Raw genomic sequence first — 21,412 nt, forward strand, 5'->3', positions numbered from 1 at the left:
CTATACTCCAGCAGGCCGTGATATACGTCTGTCTTCCCCCTCCCCCAGTCCATAAACGCGAACTTAAAACAAACGGTAAGGTTATGTAATGATTTATTTTTCATTGTAATATTTTAACAATATTATTTATATAACATATTGCAGTAATAACATCGGCATCTGGAATCTTGTTGATTTTTTCATGGCTTCATTAATGTTACTTGTATCAGGAATGCAATAAGTTTCGTGGAGTAGTAGACTTTACTTAATTTTTGCAAATATTTGAAAACAATAATTAACATTGCAATTTAGGTGAAATTGCAGTGGTAAGTTTCCAATTTATAATTATTACTATGTTAAACGTCTCTAAAAATAATATGTTAAAAGCCTAAAGCAGTAAAATGAATGTTGCGCTTAAGCGGTAAGAATAGGGAAATTGTTATGTGTGTTAGGTTGGGAATACTGAATGTGGTATTTCACACTTACCGCGTATTGGTTCTGTGCGGAAAACAAGAAAATACGCATGATCTCGCACAAAATAATTTGCAGGTCTGATCATTTGGTCTGTAGTTTTCAATGTATAGCTGTGTATTGGATATTAAGAACTACAAAACTTAAGAATGTTTGATGACATTATTACCATTAAAAATGAAATATTATTATAGTTAATGCAACACATAGTGGTATACTGATGATATGAAAGTCAAACCCTTTGGGGCTTTAAGTAAGTAGACGCAGAGAAAGAATATTTTATATTAGATCTTCATTTCTATAATTTACTGAGTAACGGCTATATATATATATATATATATATATATATATATATATATATGTATATATATGTTACTGAAAACTATATAAAACTTACGTAAGGTAACAATATTGTTATTAAAAATCAAATACTTTTGTGCGAGATTGTGCGTAGTTGCTTGTTTTCCGCACAGAACCAATACGCGGTAAGTGTGAAATACCACATTCAGTATTCCCAACTTAACACAATAACAATTTCCCTCTTCTTACCGCTGAAGCGCGACATTCATTTTACTGCATTAGGCTTTTAACATATTATTTTTAGAGACGTTTAACATAGTAATAATTATAAATTGGAAACTTACAACTGCAATTTCACCTAAATTGCAATGTTAATTATTGTTTTTAAATATTTGCAGAAATTAAGTAAAGTCTACTACTCCACGAAACTTATTGCATTCCTGATACAAGTAACATTAAGGAAGCCGTGAAAAAATCAACGAGATTCCAGATGCCGATGTTATTACTGCAATATGTTATATAAATAATATTGTTAAAATATTAAAATGAAAAATAAATCATTACATAACCTTACCGTTTGTTTTAAGTTCGCATTTATAGACTGGGGGAAAAAAAGACATACGTATATCACGGCCTGCTGGAGTATAGTAAACACAGAAAACATTTTACAGCAACAATGTTGAAGAAAGATATTTTGGTGTTCCGAAGTTGGCGTCATTAAACAGAAACCAACATGGAGATTTCATTGCAACTAATTACAAATTCCTCTTTCAGGTATGTAATAAACGATCTTCGCACAAAATAATGTACGATACACGAGCGGTATGTTTGTTTTCATGTTCTCGGAAATTAAAAAAGCTCAACTACGTTTCGCTTTTTCAATCTTTTCCTCGACTATGAAAACGTCAACATACCGCTCTTGTAACGTATATTACTATTATAGTTATTAATCAAATAGTGTGGGTCTTTTTCATATATTTAATGGCAGTGTGATATAGATATTTATATGTCTGATTCTCTAATTTTCCTTGGTAGTAATTGAGTCATGCTTCCTATTTTAGCTGCGTCTTTAAACTACATAAAAAATAATTTCATATTTCTTTGGTTTAATCGATTAGATTTGTGATCGCTGCCAAGCATACTTTGTTGTAGGGAAAATAGCAGGGGAGTATGTTTGACTAATATGGAAGCAAATAACTTTCAAAATATCTGGTATTCTTCATTGAAAATAAATCTGAACAATTTTTATTTGAACTTCTTATGGACTCAGTTTGCAGTATTTGCTGCACAAGCCAATAGTATTGCTATAATTTTAATAGAATAATTGAAAAAACTGGTAGGAAATAGTTATTTATGGTACTTGTGAGGTAAGTGCATCTTTATTGCGCGAGTGGAAAGATTTAAGCACGAGGCGTCAGCCGAGTGCTTAAATTACACGAGCGCAATAAAGATCACGCTCACAAGTATCATACGTAATTTTATCCAAGACCATAACGAAAAATTATGTTTTATAAAAGAAAATATGTTGAAAATAAGTCCTCATATAATCACATATCATGGCATGGATTTTAGAATCGATACGTGTACTAGGTAGGTTTTGATGTAGGAGGTCATGAATAGTAAAGAATGGTATATGAGGCGTTGGATAAATAACAAATTATAATTATACAATTTTAATACATATTTTTTTCATTTTAAACGTGTAGTTTCGTCTTTTTGAAGTTTCAGTGATCATTTAGAAGTGTTCACGGGACTAATGTGACTAAAATAATTTCACATTTTACTTCTGTAAACTTAAGAGCAATATTAAAACATATTTAATCATCGTGTCTGTTTAGCTCAGTTGGTTAACGCGTGTTGTTATAAAATCTTAAAATCTTATAAAGCAACTTCGCAGGTTCAAGTCTCCTCGCCTCCCAAAAGGTAAATTATTACAAATTAAAAAAAATACATATTAGATATGAATGCAATGCACAAATTACGACGTAGTAGATTGAGTGTATGTATATTTAAGAAATGGTAATAAAGAAGTTTTTTTTTTTTTAAATAAAGAAGTACGGCAGCAGACTAAATAATCTAAAGTTTGCTGATGACGTCGTATTGTTCGCCAAATCACCCAGAGAACTGCAGTCAATGCTCCAAGATTTATGCAACGCCAGCAGATCAGCAGGCCTCCTGATGAATATGACCAAGACACAAGTAATGTCGAACGGGCCGGAGTCACCCATAATAATTGATGGTGCAGAACTACAATACGTATCTGAATACGTATACCTAGGACAGCTAGTCTCCTTTCATCAGAAGACAGAGAAGGAAATAAAACGAAGGATTTCTCTCGCGTGGAAGGCATTCTGGAGTCTCAAGTTCATCGTACTGGAGGGAACACTCAGCAAGAAACTCAGAGTAGAAATATTGGAGACCTGCGTAACTCCCGTACTGTTATATGGGTGCCAGACGTGGTCTTTTACTGCCAAACTTCGTAACAGTCTCCAAATATGCCAAAGAAAGATGCTGAGAAAGATACTAGGCTTATCACTGAGGGACAGAGTTCCAAACGAAGTGCTACAAAAGATGGCAGCAATTGACGATCCAGCACTGCAAGCCACCAACACCAAATGGAAGTGGGGAGGCCATGTTGCACGACTTAGAGACGAAAGATGGACGCAGAAAGTCACACTATGGGATCCCCGCATTGCCAAGAGATCACCCGGAAGACCAAGACGAAGATGGGCCGACCTCTTCAGTGAACGAGTAGGAAGCCATTGGTCAAGCAGAGCAAGACATTGGGAAGGCTGGAAAAACATAAGAAGACAAGTGAACAGCGACTAAAACCAGTGCGACAGAAACAAGCGAACAATACCAAAGTGTGCAGAATGTGAACCAAGTGAACAATTCCACTCTTACGCGGAGTAGCTCACCGCGTGAGACAAATAGAGCTCTCCCTCTATAGGAGGAGGCCTTTGCCCTTAACGGGACATTTTTTTAGGCTAATCATTTCAATAAAGAAGTAGAGGTAGTGACATCTAGTAACTAATATATTAACTTCTTGAGTAATAGTTGAATGGAAAAGTATACGTGTGTGCCCGGGTACTAGGAAAATACTAATGAACTGTGAGATAAAGTTCAAACTGTGAGGTAAAGTCTTTAATCTCACTAGTGCAATAAAGTAATGTTGAATAATAGCCTACTTTACAAACGCAAAAGTATTTAGTAAAGGCATGTTTTTCGTTATGGTCATGGATAAATTAAAATTTCACAATACTATAATATTGTATAACATCTATAAAATATGGACATAGCGATAGTTGTTTTCTTTACGGTCCGACAAGGTTTAATAAACTAGTGTGAGAAATAAGGCCCATTCACAATGAAAATTAAACATAACGTAAACATTAACATAAGCACATAAACATATGCCACAAACTTAAGTAGCCAAGACCCATTAACAATGAAAATTAAACATAACGTAAACATAACACGTGTGTGGAAACAAACATACCGAATCAACAAAACTACAGAATCTATTACATAAAAATGGAGAATTGCACGATGACTGACCATGTAGCTATTCAATTTATGTTTCTAATAACTACAATGGCATCAGTATATGGTTTCAATTCTTGAAATCAAAGAAACGGAGATGTAAAATAATCAACTTTCCGTCATATGATTCCATGTCGCGCGCCTAGCTATCATCACGGCCAATAGATTAAAATATTGCCTGTAGGCAAAGCCCATGAGATGTTAAACAAAAAGTGAAAACACGCTTTCCGCTTCTGTACTGTTTCCAAATCGCATAAACATAAGCATGAAAGTTTGGAGTTTGCAAACTTTCATGTTAACGTCTTACGATTTAGATTAAGTTTATGCTTATGTAATTCATTGTGAATGCTTTCATTAAATAACATTGACACAAGGTTTTATGCTTACGTTATGTTTATGTTTAATTTTCATTGTGAATGGGCCTTAAAGCTTTGCCAATTTAAGGGTAGAGTGGGCTGTCGGTCTTGCTGATGAATGGAAGTGGCTGTGAAAGATGATGCGAGATACGTTTGCGTAAGGTAACCGTTAATTGGCTGAATCTCTTAGCACAGACTTGCTAACAGGTAGACAGGGCAAGTGCGAGAGTTCTAAACACTCCGATGTGACACACTCTGTAGCGCTAACGCGCAAGCGCATTAAATTCCTCTGTGCGACAGGATATTCATTAAACCTGGCTGACACATATAATTAAGTGCGACCTAATTTTCCTTTCCGAATATCATTCCCGTCTGCAGGAAATGTGTTACGCAAATAAAACACGAACCGAGTATATCTCATAGCCTACTTTTCTCTAAAATACCTTTTGTGAAAATTTTGGTGTACGGAACGACTGATGGATTAAGTCCCCCCTTTCTCCCGAGTTGTAATTTTCCTTCTCGCGTACCATACAAACCTGTAGAAAATGTATGACGAAAATAAAATACGATCGAACTGTCATAACTTCCCTTCTTATAATACAGTTCCTGCCAGATTATGATGAGAGTTGCGTAGAGACGAAATGGCTACAAGGTTAGATATTTTTTTAGTGAAACGTACAGCAGAGTCCGTATAGGTCAGTTTCTGTCAGATGCGTTTTCAATTCACTGTGGGCTAAAGCAAGGAGATGCACTATCACCTTTACTTTTTAACTTTGCTCTAGATTATACCATTAGGAAAGTCCAGGATAACAGACAGAGTTTGGAATTGAACGGGTTACATCAGCTGCTTGTCTATGCGGATGACGTGAATATGTTAGGAGAAAATCCACAAACGATTAGGGAAAACACGGGAATTTTAGTGGAAGCAAGTAAAGAGATAGGTTTGGAAGTAAATCTCGAAAAGACAAAGTATATGATTATGTCTCGTGACAAGAATATTGTAAGAAATGGAAATATAAAAATTGGAAATTTATCTTTTGAAGAGGTTCAAATATCTGGGAGCAACAGTAACAAATATAAATGATACTTGAGAGGAAATTAAACACAGAATAAATATGAGAAATGCGTGTTGTTATTCGGTTGAGAAGCTTTTATCATCCAGTCTGCTGTCAAAAAATCTGAAAGTTAGAATTTATAAAACAGTTACCGGTTGTTCTTTATGGTTGTGAAACTTGGACTCTCACTTTGAGAGAGGAACATAGGTTAAGGGTGTTTAAGAATAAGGTGCTTAGGAAAATATTTGGGGCTAAGAGGGATGAAGTTACAGGAAAATGGAGAAAGTTACACAACACAGAACTGCACGCATTGACATAATTGGGAACATTAAATCTAGACGTTTAAGATGGGCAGGGCATATAGCACGTATGGGCGAATCCAGATATGCATACAGAGTGTTAGTTGGGAGGCCGGAGGGAAGAAGACCTTTGGGGAGGCCGAGACGTAGATGGGAAGATAATATTAAAATGGATTTGAGGGAGGTGGGATATGATGATAGAGAATGGATTAATCTTGCACAGGATAGGGACTAATGGCGGGCTTATGTGAGGGGGGCAATGAACCTCCGGGTTCCTTAAAAGCCAGTAAGTAAGTAAGTAAGTAAGTGGATTATTTTACGACGCTTCATGAACTGCTGTGATTATCTAGCGTCTGAATGATATGAAGGTGATAATGCTGGCGAAATGAGTCCGGAGTCCTGCGCCTAAAGTTGCCCAGCATTTGTTCTGAATCGGTTGAGGGAAAGTCCCGGAAAAAAACTCAACCAGGTAACTCGTCCCAACCAGGATTTGAACCCGGGCCCTCTCGTTTCACGATCAGGCATGCTAGCCGTTACTCCACAGCGGTGTACAAGATTAAATATTAGGTAGTTGCACAAAAAAGTGTTAGTATGAGCAGAATTCATTTAGTTGTACAGGTGACGCCAGCGTCTTTGGCGTGTGTCTTAGAGTATAGTGCCTAGTTTGTGAGCATGATGCTAATGCAGCTGAGAATGGTACCACTTCCTATACACGTCACATCAAACATTTGCCAAACACAGTTGTCAGACTGACTACGGTAAAGGTAAAACACTGGCACTTTACGTTCCCATTACTTATTTCACACGCCAAAAACGGTGACGCGGACTGTAATAATTTTTAATAATTGACATGTGTATCTAGTATACTTTATATGACAGCTGACAATAATAAATAAAACGTAGTCTTGAAAATTCAGAAATAAAACTTTAGGGAAGAAAAGTGGCTATAATAGCGTAATAGATAAATGAAGAGATAAACAATACGAAAAAAAAATATGCAGTATATGTTCAATAATAAGATTTATAAATACATGACATGCTAGATTAATAATATGAACAGGATATAGCCAAAACTACCCGGAAAAACAATGACCGAAATTTCATGATAATATTTCTTCCCCCCATGAAGACTTAAACCAGCGCGCATTCCGTAACGCGAGTCCTAGGCAGGATACCTTAGATCGCGACGCCACGACGCGGGACTAATATGCCACTATAGTTTCATAAATTAAGAAATAATGTATATATAGAATGAATCGTAAGTAATGTATTTAATTTCACGGGGTTATTTTTTTTTAAATTTTCAAACAAAAAAGTTTAATACAACTTTCTTCGTTTTTGTTTCCTTATCGAGATAAAAAAAGTTTTACAATGTGAAACTTTTCATAGCGTGTTTTGGGAAAGCCATTGATTTAATTTCCAACATGTTCAGTCAGTTTAAGAGAGCAGTGCATTATGATAATAAATGATTGAAATAATTTTAGTTTAGTTCTGTTTTTTAGTAGGTTATTTTACGACGCTTTATCAACAGCTTTGGTTATTTAGCGTCTGAATGAGATGAAGGTGATAATGCCTGTGAAATGAGTCCGGGGTCCAGCACCGAAAGTTACCCAGCATTTGCTCATAATGGGTTGAGGGAAAACCCCGGAAAAACCTCAACCAGGTAACTTGTCCTGAATGGGAATCGAACCCGGGCCACCTGGTTTCGCGGCTAGACGTGCTAACCGTTACTCCACAGGCGTGGACGTTTAGTTCTTTAAATGTGAAGAAATTTGATCCAAACACATTTAACTTTGTAAAATTTCTTTTAAGGCCGAAAAGTTTACATTTGTTCGGACCAAATTTCAATAGGCCTACGTTTAAAGGACACAACTAAATTTCTTTCTATCACTTATTATCATAATACCACAGTCTAATATACAGTCACGAAGCTCAATACGTAGGGAATATGCATCCATAGATAGTTGCTAAGCACTAGGATCGCTACTATTGCCTCATCACATACAATGCGAAATAGTATCGGCACAGTCTATTGTTCCTAGTACCCTCACAACTCAAGCTTCGTGACTGTATGTATTAGACTGTGGTAATACACTGCTATGCACTTGGGGAGCTACGATAGGTAGCGAAATACGGTTGCGAATGCCAGGTATAACGGCTGGGGGGATCATCGTGCTAACCACACGATACTTCCATTCTGGTTGGATGATCGTCCACCTCTGCTTCGGCATGTGGGCGTGAGGTCAGCAGCCGGCTGGTTGGTCTAGGCCCTTCACGGGCTGTAGCACCATGGATTATTATTATTATTATTATTCACTGGTCCATTAAATTGGCTGAGTATATTGGGAATTCAATCAATGGCTTTTCCAAAACACGATATGAAATCTTATACATATATATATATATATATATATATATATATATATATATATATATATATATATATATATAATTTGAACTGGTAATGGAAATTACGGGAAAACGGCTGAACGGATTTTAATGAGTGACCCCTCATTTTCATGCCTGGAATCCAAAGTTTTTCGGAAAAGTAGTAGTTTTCAGTGAAATGTGAATTTTCCTACATAATTTTCCTATTTTCCAAAATCCATCTGTTGTCAGTTTTGAGAACTAATTTTATCGAATCACGGCCGACTTGATTGAATTTCAGAACAAAACACACACTACAATAAACAATAGGCTATTACACGAAGGCCATGACCTGCAGGATTGCCGACATATTTAGAGGTCAATTCAATCTGTTATTAAAAACTGATTCTGCAGTGTATAATTTTCTGAGTACAGCTGTGTATTGGATATTCAAATCTACGAAACTTGAGGTGGTTTGATGACATTATTACCATTAGAAATTAAATATTATTATAGTTAATATCATGATGCATCTATTTTTCATTAATTGTATATAATATTGATGCTATATTGATGGCATGAAAGTGAAACGTTTTGAGGTTATGTAAGTAAATGTAGAGAATATCTTAGAGAATATCTTAATTTAGATCTTCATTTCTATAATTTACTGAGTGGCTGCTATATATAACTACAAAACTTAAGTAAGATAATAATATTGTTATTAAAAATCAAATATTTTTATACTTATTAACCCAGTGGGGTTGGGTCTTTTTCATATACTTAATGGTGGTGTAGTATAGATATTGATATGTGTCATTGTCTTCAGTATTGGCTCGAGAGAGCGCAAAAATTACAGTTCCTAAGGAAAGATCAAAAGGTATTACTTACTGATAAAATAAGAGGCCTAGAAAATTTTGTAGTCTCCAGATCATTTCAGCAAGATCTCTTAGTAGGATAAAATGATTTTACGATCTACATTTCAAGTTCTAGATGCAGCAGCTATACGAAAATGTTATTGTTCGAAAGCTTAGCAAACCTGACATTTTTTTAACTTTCGCCTACAATCCACAATGACCTGAAATAGCTACTGCTATCGTCCTGACATTGATACTTGGGTTTCCGCGTTGAAACTCAAAAACTGAAGTTGGATAGGTTCAAGAAAAAGTATTTGGCCTAAAAAATCCATTCAGAGGGAGTATGTTTCATTATTATGGAAGCAAATATCTATCAAAAAGACAAGTATTCTTCATTGAAAATAAATCTGAAAAATTTTTATTTGAACGTCTAACGAACTTAGTTTGCAGCAGCATTTGCTGCATAAGCCACTAGTGTTTTATATAAAAATAGTTTTATCTCGAAAAAGAAGCAAACACGAGCAAAATTGTATTAAACTTTTTTGTCTGTAATATCTCAAAGAATAACCCTTTGAAATTAATGACATTACTTACAGTATAGAACCTGGGTTATAAGTATTGTACGTAAGTAATTACAATAAACTGCATTTACTGTTGCACGAGGAGATATAGCGTGCACAAAGATTATGCCTTCGTAATCGTTGCGCGGCATCTTCGTGGGCGCGGTCATTCTGGGTGTCGCCATTTATGTGATTGTCGTTGTAGGTCAGGCTATTATGAACGTAATCATGTCTCATCCATTCTGGTAATACGACGAGGAAAGTCTTCACCTTCACATTCATATCGTTTCGGATGCAATCTTGCTGTCTCCCCTGTATTGCAGTTAGGCTGTGTGGAATCCAGCTGGCACAGACTTCCCGTATTTTCAGCGTATTTACTGAAATAAATGGGGTCTAGGAATTCTCGTCACCAGAGATGTCATTATATCTTCTTGTCACCGAAAATTCTGGCACATCCGGCGACGCTGATATAACCTGTGCAGTTACGAGCGTTGTTAAATAAAACGTAACATTTTAACATTCTTGTCACCGATTACATTTTAGTCACCGGCATTTTGGCCACTGATTACATTTTAGTTACCGGCGTTCTCGTCACTGAATACATTTAATAATTCATTAATGTTCATTTAATTTTTATTATTTTTGTGAAATTTCATATGAAGTTAAATTAGTTGTAATTGTGATAGCTAATGATAACGGTAGTAGTAATAATAATAACTGTTGTTTTACTATTTTATTATTAGTAGTATTATTTTTGTTTTCTTTGAAGATTCAAACTGTGCATAGTTACAGCACGAATGGCCGTACGGGCTCGTGCGAAGGATCTTGTGCACATGAGTTTGTATAATTTATCATGCATCAATAAATGCACTTATCTATCTATCTATCTATCTATCTATCTATCTATCTATCTATCTATCTATCTATCTATCTATCTATCTATCTATCTATCTATCTATCTATCTATCTATCTATCTATCTATCTATCTGTCTGTCTGTCTGTCTGTCTGTCTGTCTGTCTGTCTGTCTGTCTGTCTGTCTGTCTGTCTGTCTGTCTATATATCTATCTATATGCCTATCTGCCTGCCTGCCTGCCTGCCTGCCTGCCTGCCTGCCTACCTACCTACCTACCTACCTACCTACCTACCTATCCATCCATCATTAATGTTTTATTGGAGAAATTTATGATTTAATTGGAAAATACGTTTATAGGTTATGTAAAGACATGCTGTATTGCACATACATTTTTTTTTCCATTTTGAAATGTAGTAATTTTCATAGAGATATTTAAGAATAAAGTTTTGAAATACTTACAATGTTTATTTTTACTAACGAATAAGGTAATGTACATTCATCAGTTCATAATTGTGGGCTGGGCAAGGAAAACGGTATATGTGCCAAAAAACAAAGTGTGGGAAAACACAAAAAACTGTATACTTGAAATTATTATTTAATTTTTTCAACATATTGAGCTGTGAAACAACCCATTACTGACAAAGTTACGTAGTGTAACTGGCTCTCACATTATCGAAGTCTGACAGCTATGTAAGTGTCATGTATAATTTCCTTGAAAACGGCACAGACAGTCGAGTGATTTGTGAATATTAAAAGGTAGAACACTAACAGTTTTGATTTGTAAGCATGAGAAACTGTTTGTTTTTCACACTGGCATAGGTCCTTATAAAAACCATGGTACTTAGTGTCCATAAAATCTAGCATTGCCAGAAGGTCTGCCTTTAAAGAGTTCTTAGGAGTTAACACAGCAAACTTCTCCAGATTTGTAATAGACTGCAGTGTTCGTCCTCTTCTAGAACCTGACATGTCTTCCACTGTTCAGAATCACTCAAGTTATTCCTGGTAAGGACCAATGTTGGATGATCACAAGCAACTCGAATCCATGATACTTGAGTAATGCGCAATGTTAACGTGTTTAGAGCACTATCAGCGTCTGAAGCCACATCCAAGCGTCTTCAGATTTCATTGAAATCAATTTGAATGGTTTTTTTAATTCTGGCCGACCTTACAATGTCCTGCATCTCATCAGGAACCATGGCTTTACAAACCCTCTCCCTTAGCAGTTGTGTATGGCTTCCCTTGCTGCCGTAGTTTCCTATTTTCTACACACTTCTTTGCCTTAGATGCTTTTATAGTTGGTGGCCTGTTATTATCCATGATAAATGCTACAAAACCGCTACATTCACTGCAGATCAACACAACGAGTAACCCTCCACAGAACATACACTAGGTGGCACTTATATCGTTCATCAGGACTATAATACGAGACTTATATCGAGTGTCATCTAGAATGCACTCGTTTGACTATATGGAAGGATGTTTGGCACATATATCCATTACTATGACATTGGCGCTGCTACATACTCGTATATCACATTCCGTGACAAAAACAAAATTTGACCTCGGAGGCACTTAGGGCAGGGCATAGTTGCGCCCCACGATCAGGTAAGATGCAGCAGTTAAAAAGGGGTCGCTGTTTTGTGGGCATAGTTGCGCCCCGGTGAAATACGTAGAGAAAAAACATCAGGGGAAAACGAGCCTCGTAATAAACCAACCTTATTGATATCTTTTTCGATTTAACATTCATTATCGACACCTTAAAATGAACACCATGAAGTTGGCAGTAATTTATTAACTGTTTTTCTATTGTTTATGGAGTGATTATCGATAGCCTACCGTAAAAATGAACACCACGAAGTTGACAGTACTTTATTAACTGTTTTTCTATTGTTTATGGAGTGATTATCGATAGCCTACCGTAAAAATGAACACCACGAAGTTGACAGTACTTTATTAACTGTTTTTCTATTGTTTATGGAGTGATTATCGATAGCCTACCGTAAAAATGAAGACCATGAAGTTGACAGTACTTTATTGACTGTTTTTCTATTGTTTATGGAGTGATTATCGATAGCCTACCGTAAAAATGAACACCACGAAGTTGACAGTACTTTATTAACTGTTTTTCTATTGTTTATGGAGTGATTATCGATAGCCTACCGTAAAAATGAAGACCATGAAGTTGACAGTACTTTATTGACTGTTTTTCTATTGTTTATGGAGTGATTATCGATAGCCTACCGTAAAAATGAACACCACGAAGTTGACAGTACTTTATTAACTGTTTTTCTATTGTTTATGGAGTGATTATCGATAGCCTACCGTAAAAATGAACACCACGAAGTTGACAGTACTTTATTAACTGTTTTTCTATTGTTTATGGAGTGATTATCGATAGCCTACCGTTAAAATGAACACCACGAAGTTGACAGTACTTTATTAACTGTTTTTCTCTTGTTTATGGAGTGATTATCGATAGCCTACCGTTAAAATGAACACCACGAAGTTGACAGTACTTTATTAACTGTTTTTCTATTGTTTATGGAGTGATTATCGATAGCCTACCGTTAAAATGAACACCACGAAGTTGACAGTACTTTATTAACTGTTTTTCTATTGTTTATGGAGTGATTATCGATAGCCTACCGTAAAAATGAACACCATGAAGTTGACAGTACTTTATTGACTGTTTTTCTATTGTTTATGGAGTGATTATCGATAGCCTACGGTAAAAATGAACACCATGAAGTTGGCAGTACTTTATTAAGTGACATATTCAAACGAGTTTCATGGGTCTCTCAGAAATGTCTTCCGTAGCTTTTCGTTTAACACTGTCCGATACACTTTGTCTATCAATGTGTAAGTCCGCAGTCTGGTTATGATCAATTTTGCTATTTAAAATAACACTTTTTTGTCTATCACACACAATAAATGAACTGCGTTTTTGTTTGTACACCGATACCACTATAATATTTTAAAGTAATTTATTTATTTTATGACAATCACTTTTGTGTGTACTATGCTCATAGGGCGCAACTATGTCATGTCCATTCTGCTACCTGATTTCTTCGGGGCGCAACTATGCCATACCGGGCACTTACACCGTTTTCCATGTCTGCTCCTCAATTAGACTATTGTAATACAGTAATGCATAATAGCGTAAAAAATACTAAAAGTTTTCATAACCTTATGACAATTTTAAATGGCAGCCATGTGACATGAAGATCAGTGTAGCCAACGTCGCAACTATGAAGTAACGCTCGATGATTTGAGCGTAAGAATACTTCACTTGCGTTTCGCGGAATCCATTGTGCAACACCAGCGCTTAGCGGTAAAAGCCATGATACTATCTGTCACTCGAATGAAACTTTTACGCGCTATAGGAACAGAGAATTTCACACTTTCCTATTTAGACTCATCCAACACCCCTTCGAAACGGGCGAGTTCAAATGGTAAATTTAAAGACAGTTATCGTCTCTGCGCATTTTTTGCAAGGCCCTAGTGACAGCTTACCAATGGTATCCGATCTACTCTAAGGACATAACAGGGTTTTCTGTCTATGTTTTCACGCGTGAACAATGTAAAGAGTAAACACGATATGGGCTATTCCATCTCAAATCGACCGAAATATAGAGAAAATTGACCTTACAATTTGTAAATACAATGAAACTCTTTCTGTCCTTTGACATCTGTGATACAATGCTTTGTGCAAAGTCTGAGGCATCAGAACTTCATAGTGTTTAAATTAAAAAATATTTAAATTTATCGTATTTTCATAAAATTAGCAACTTTAAACTGTAGTGGCTCCGAAACCCTTTCACCCAATGATCAAAATCAAGGTTTATTTTGATGCTGAGAAATTAAAGTTTATATTGACATGTAAACAGTTTTTCTTACTTTTTATGGAAATGGAGAAATTTAGATTTTTCTTCATTAAGACGCCTTTGACCACGAAAAAATATTTTTAAAATATACGGTTAGATTCCGCATTGAAGTAGAAATAAACACATATTTTTTACTGGTGCACCGTTGATAAGAACGTATTGAAAATATCAAATAAAGAAAATAAATAGTACGCGCGTGAAGTAACCAGCTGACTGTGAGGCGGGAGCTAGCCGAGACAAGCAAGGCCAGGAGACAAACACGTGATGTTTCGTCTAGTTGCGCATAGCTGGGCTAGCCTTATCACAAGTTTTCATAAACACAGGAGTAAAATGACGCCCAACGCTCGCTTATCTTCAGCTCTCGGCCAGTGCGTGCGGTACTGCGTCGTTCAAGTCTAGGCGTGAGAAAATAATTTATTTAATACCCTCGAAACTTATTGCCAAGCCACTAAGCAAACAATGCCGAATCCCTCTTAATAATGCAAGGTTTTTTCTCAATATTTTTTACATTTTTACAAATGGGCAAAAAGCTTAAAAGTAAGTAAAATCAGATTATCTGTCTCTCTGTATACAATAAAAATAAGGATTACTTCTTAACATAACCTACCAAATGTCAGCTTCAAAATGAGCTCCCGTTCAATGTTCTGCAGTAAATGGTTCCAGAGTTCTGAGTGCTGAAAGAGGCTTGTTTTTATAAAATACGCTAAATTTGTCGCTCAATAGTACGAAAACTGTTTGACTTTCGATAGTATATTTTTGAAAATGCGCTGTCCTCAGTACCTTGTATAAATAGGGAAAAAAGTAGAGTAATAAAAAATGCGAGGTTTTTTACTGATCGATTTCATATGGAATAGCCCATATGCGCCATGTGCGATCCACAAAAACCACTCACTTCTTTGGCTGACTCTTTCCTTTCGAATGTATAACTACCGGTACTTTTTTTGGCCTAGCCAAAAGTGCCGTTGTTTTGGTATTGCCGGTTATTTGGGTGCCGGATACGAGGGATTTAACTGTATCTTCAAATGATATGGCGAATAGTATCGCCTGCAGTGTGACATGCTTGTTATTATTACTATTATCAGATAGGCTATATCCTGAGAAATGGGTCACTAAAGATGTAAAACAATACATTATGGTAACGGACTTGTGTAACACACTGTATGTATAATCTTCAGACTGGATTTGCATCACTGGAGATGTTGTGAATTACCTGACAGCGCAGACCAGATAAACACGTGACTGACCACAATGTCACGACACATATCGATCAACACGCAGGACGTGTACAAACTCACCCATCACACAGACCGACTGCACGAGAGGTGATGTTATTTTGATACCATGCTCTAATAAACATGTGATTTGCATGGCAAAATCCGTTCTGTAGGATTGCTTCCCTGTTTATACCAAAATTGTGCAAACGTCAGCTGAATTTTACTCTCCACTTAACGTTAGGCGTGGAATTTTACATAGCGGTAGCTCTTCTATTTCAACTTCGGAGGAACCGAGTTCGATTTCCGGCAGGAAATAGATATTTATCTCGCTAGCGTCTGTGATTTTATTTAGATTTTGTCTTCCTAGAAGTTGAGACAAAATATTGCGAAATTAAAAAATAAATATACAGTCATTAGAGTAGCCCGGGCGATAGGCACATTTCTGCTGACCCAGGCTGCTCTTGAGCGGATTACCCGGTTGGGTTTCTTCCGAGGTTTTCCGTAACCCTAAGACAGACCTGCAGAACTATAGCTCCTCAAAGCGACTGCTTACCTCCCCTTTCTTACTCCACCCACCTTTTCTACCAGTACGGTCACGACGTTCAAGTTACTCTCGGCTGCATCTCGCGGCGGAAGGTATACAATACGCTATCAAGAATTACAAATCAACAGATAATAAAATCCTTAGGAACATACCTTTAGAAAGTAAGAGAAAAATGAATGAGGGACATAAATAAATTAAAAGACATGTAAAATAAAATTAAAAATATATGTGTGCATATAATGTAAGAAGGTCTCCCTATGTATATATCTCCTATTACTAGTAAAGCCGATTAAATCTACTTTTCGTGTAAAATAAGTTAAGTACAGTCCCCGACTTGTCTTCCCGTTCTCTGTATTCTACTAAAATGAAATAAGTCCGAAATGTGCATGCAGGCAACAAACCAATTACTTTATTTGAAGAATTTATTATGATTTTTCGTGCATTAATAAAGTTTTAATTCCTGCTTTTACAAAACTTGTAATGCTGGTCTTAACTGGTTTTACTAATAATATGACGATAAATAAATTGTACGTTGATAAGTGAGTGATAGCTGTATGACCGGATGTCAATGCTGTCATTCAACATTGTGACGCACTCCAGTTAAATAAATAAATAAATAAATAAATAAATAAATAAATAAATAAGTAACTAAGTAAGTAAGTAAGTGAGTAAGTAAGTAAGTAAATAAGTAACTAAGTAAGTAAGTAACTAAGTAAGTAAGTAACTAAGTAACTAAGTAAATAAATAAATAAAAAGTAAGTAAATAAATAAATAAATAAAAAGTAAGTAAATAAATAAAAAGTAAGTAAATAAATAAATAAATAAAAAGTAAGTAAATAAATAAATAAAAAGTAAGTAAATAAATAAATAAATAAAAAGTAAGTAAATAAATAAATAAATAAAAAGTAAGTAAATAAATAAATAAATAAAAAGTAAGTAAATAAGTATAAAGTAAATAAATAAATAAAAGTAAGTAAATAAATAAATAAATAAATAAAAAGTAAATAAATAAATAAATAAATAAATAAATAAAAAGTAAGTGAATAAATAAATAAATAAATAAAAAGTAAGTAAATAAATAAGTAAATAAAAAGTAAGTAAATAAATAAGTAAATAAAAAGTAAGTAAATAAATAAATAAATAAAAAGTAAGTAAATAAATAAATAAATAAAAAGTAAGTAAATAAGTATAAAGTAAATAAATAAATAAATAAGTATAAAGTAAATAAATAAATAAATAAATAATTAAGTAAATAAGTACGCCTAAATAAGTAAGTAAATAAGAAAATAAGTAAGCAAATAAGTAACTAAACAAACAAATAATACGCGTACTGCAGTTTCAAGAGAACTGGAACATGGCAAAATCTAAACCCGTGAAGGAATACTACTTCCGAAGGAAATGGGAATATGATTATTTTGTTGTTGAAGACGAAATAATTGCTTGTTTACTGTGTCCCATCCAATTTATTTCTAATCGTCATTTCAATATTAAACCACATTTCAACAAAGTCCGTATTAAGAATAATTATGGAATGCACAAACTTTCGGGTAAGTTCATTATTACGAACTGTATATTGATTATTTATTTATATAGTGTAAAATTACGTCACTCGTTGTGTTCATTTTGAATTGAAATTAATAGTGACTTTTACGGTTCATTACTTAAATGTTATAGATTTATGTTTCCGTAGGTAATGATAGGAGGAAAGTTTTCGAAAATCTAAAACAGGTTAGGTGCAAAGAAATCTCAAAGAAACTACCGACAGGAAATCTAGCATAATTGTAAACCTTGAAACGAGATAACGCATTATAAAAATGATTTATTACAATCCTTTTTGAAAATTACATGCCGCCACTGATTGGCCAGAGAATGTAAATAACTCTACGCGGAAGTCGATCATCCCCAATAGAAGTGGAGTGAGGCTGACGTCATATTTCCCCTACTTAACGAGTTCTGCAGGCCTGCCCTAAGACGTCATGACGAAGTCTCGGACTCATCTCGCTAAATACCGTCTCACAATCACTAATTCTACCGAACACAAGATAATCTAGTAGCTAATGCGTCGTTAAATAACAGTCAACATAAATAAATAAAGATAAATAAATAATTTAGTTAAATTTTTAAGAGAAAGTACACTTTTTTAAACATTTATAATACAGAAAAAGTGAAGTATCTTTTTCATGCTGTGTATGTATAGACCTAATTTTTTTATTATAAACAGTGGGCGGATGTTGATGACCTAAAAAGATATGAAAAATTACCAATAAAATGTCCTTACATCTACATAAAAATGCTCTAAAAGTTAAAAAAATTACCTTAAAATCAATAAACTGAAGGTAGGAAACTGTATACAGTGAGTTCACAAAGTGGGCGTGCCCCTCATGTATTATTATTTCACTTATTTTGTGATTGTTGGTACCTCCATGTTTACGTTGGTACCATGCTACCATGGTACGGTAACCGTGCAATTATAAACAAACGCGGCTGACCAGAGTCCGTTTACCATCGAACAAAGATTAGCTTTTTTCTTCTTCTGTTGTTAACTCTATAGCAGCGGTTACCAAAGTGTGCATCGCGACCCCCAGGGAGATCGTGTGGGAGTTGAGAGGGGTTGCGAGGTGATTTACAAAATAAAGATAAAGAAATGATTAGAGTTGATTTTTAAAAGAAAATACAATTTTTTTAGTATTTATATGAGGCGCGTCCATAAAGTAACTTTCCCACTCGTCCCACAGCTAGCAAACCATATGTTGCGCGAAGGGACTGCGTGTACGTGATAGAGTAATGTCCTGGCATGGCGCATGCGCTAGCGGAACTTCCCGAGTGCTCTCAGTAGCTTCGTTGCATTGGTTGCTCCTATTCCAGCTCCCGCCGCGTGTGAAGTGCGATCAGTGATAAAGTTTTTGAATGCACAGGGCATAGCGCCGATTGAAATTGATCGTCAACTGTGACAGGTCTATGGGCCTAACGTCATGAGCAAGCAGATGGTGCGTTGCTTCACAAGGTCGTCTGTGATGATGGTTGGCCTTCCACTGCGCTCCTCGTCATGCACATTTTGGCGTCCTGCTGAAAATTGTCTACAGCAGCAACGTACCATCTGCTTGCCCATAGACCTGGCACAGCTGACTATCAATTTCAATCGGCGCTATGCCCTGTGCATTCAAAACCTTTATCGCTGACCGCACTTCACACGCGGCGGGAGCTGGAATAGGAGCGTCCATCTTCAACCAATGCAACGAAGCTACTGAGAGCACTCGGGAAGTTCCGCTAGCGCATGCGTCATGCCAGGACATTACTCTAGGCCTATCACGTACACGCAGTCCCTTCGCGCAAATATGGTTTGCTAGCTGTGGGACGAGTGGGAAAGTTACTTTATGGACGAGCCTCACATACAGAAAAAGTGAAATGTCTTTTTCATGCTGTAGGTCGCAGTTGGGTTCTTTCTCGGGGTTCTCCCGTTTCCCTATATTAGGCATCTACAACATTCTTCCATTTCGTCATCATTCCATAGCATTCCCCGAACGCCGGCTGGCGACGCACGGAGGGGGCTGGACTAGGGATGCTTGTTCGACACCTGGATACGCAGCGAACCTTAGTGTAGTCAGCCGGTGTGGATTTGGTAATGCGCCTGGATTGAAGATTAGCGTAGTAGATCTTGAAAGGTAGCAGTGCTGGGTCGTAGTGCCCCTTCCCGAAATTTCATTCTATTTCACTAGAAATGATAAACACGGAACATCACTATTAGAGGTATCCAGTGAAGCTGTCCTGTGTTCTACTGGTAGGCAGCCCACGATAGAAATGCAGTTTTTTATGAGCACATTGTCCTATCCGCCTCTTGTAGTAATTAACAGCTTCCTATCCAACTACCGTTTTTTCTCCTCCCATCACACTGAAAGACCCCACAGAGCGAGATGATGTAAAACAAAATGCGACAACACATTTCTTAATTGTTGGATAGCGCTCAAGAGAAGAGAGAAAAAAAAAGCCATTGCAACTAGTATAAATAACATGGCATGGTATGTACAGTATACTCTCCGTCCACGTTAGTTGAATGGTTAACCATTACAATTCACGTTCGCCAATTCAAACTCGACAACGGTGATTGAATTTTTAACGATATATATTAGTATTATGACTTTCTTCGAAAGAATAATAAATGTGAGAGTTAGCTGAAGGGTTTGTACGGAAAGGGACCAGGATCGATAAAATACATAAATACATGAATGAATTAATTAATGAAGGAAGGAATGAATGATTAAATGAATGAATGAATAAGTAAATAAATAAATACGTTAATAAACAAGGAAATAAATAAATAAACGAATAAATGAATGAATAAATAAATGAATTAATTAATAAATTAAGGAATAAGTAAACAAATAAAGGAATAAATAAATAAATAAATAAATGAATAAATTAAATAAATAAAATAAATAAATAAATAAATAAAGGAATAAATGAATAAATAAATAAATAAATAAATAAATAATAAATAAATATTCAGTGAGTGAATGAATGAATAAATATATAATATATAAATAAAAGGAATATAGAAATAAAGAAATTAATAGGCCTAATTTTTGCATTCAAAATCGGGCGTAACTTTTTACCTATATACTCAGTATATCTACAATGTGACGTCTTGTGCACGTGATGCGTGGCGTCAGAAAGGTTAGTGACGTTTTGTGTTCAGTTCCTTTTGCTTTCTTCTTTTCTTTCTGCTTTTCTTTCTTCTTTTCTTTTTTTCTTTTTTCTTTCTTCTTTTCTTTCTGCTTTTCTTTCTTCTTTTCTTTTTTCTTTCTTATTTTCTTCCTTCTTTTCCTTGTTTCTTTCTGCTTTTCTTTCTTTCTTCTTTCTTTATTTTTTCTTCCTCTTTCTTTCTGCTTTCCTTTCTTCTTTTCAGTCTCGTCTTTCTTTCCTTTCTTCCTTCTTTTCATTTTTTCTTTCTGCTTTTATTTCTTTCTTTTTTCTTTCTGACTTTATTTTTCTTTCTTTCTCTTTCTTTCTTCTTTTCTTTCTTCCTTTCCTTCTTTCTTTCTACTTTTCTTTCTTTGTTTTTCTTTCTTCCTTTCTTTTTCTTTCTTCGTCTTTCTTTTTTTATTTCTTTGTTTCTTTCTTTCTGCTTTTCTTT

General features: G+C 35.4%; 1 protein-coding gene across 2 annotated transcripts in view; it reads left to right on the top strand.

The window, feature by feature from the left end:
• tws (protein phosphatase 2 regulatory subunit tws) overlaps positions 1 to 21,412 on the top strand; it is an 860,194-nt gene that overhangs the window by 111,644 nt on the left and 727,138 nt on the right. The gene's annotated exons all lie outside the window — the stretch shown is intronic.

The sequence above is a fragment of the Periplaneta americana genome, chromosome 11 (genome assembly GCF_040183065.1).
Source record: "Periplaneta americana isolate PAMFEO1 chromosome 11, P.americana_PAMFEO1_priV1, whole genome shotgun sequence".
Taxonomy (NCBI): domain Eukaryota; kingdom Metazoa; phylum Arthropoda; class Insecta; order Blattodea; family Blattidae; genus Periplaneta; species Periplaneta americana.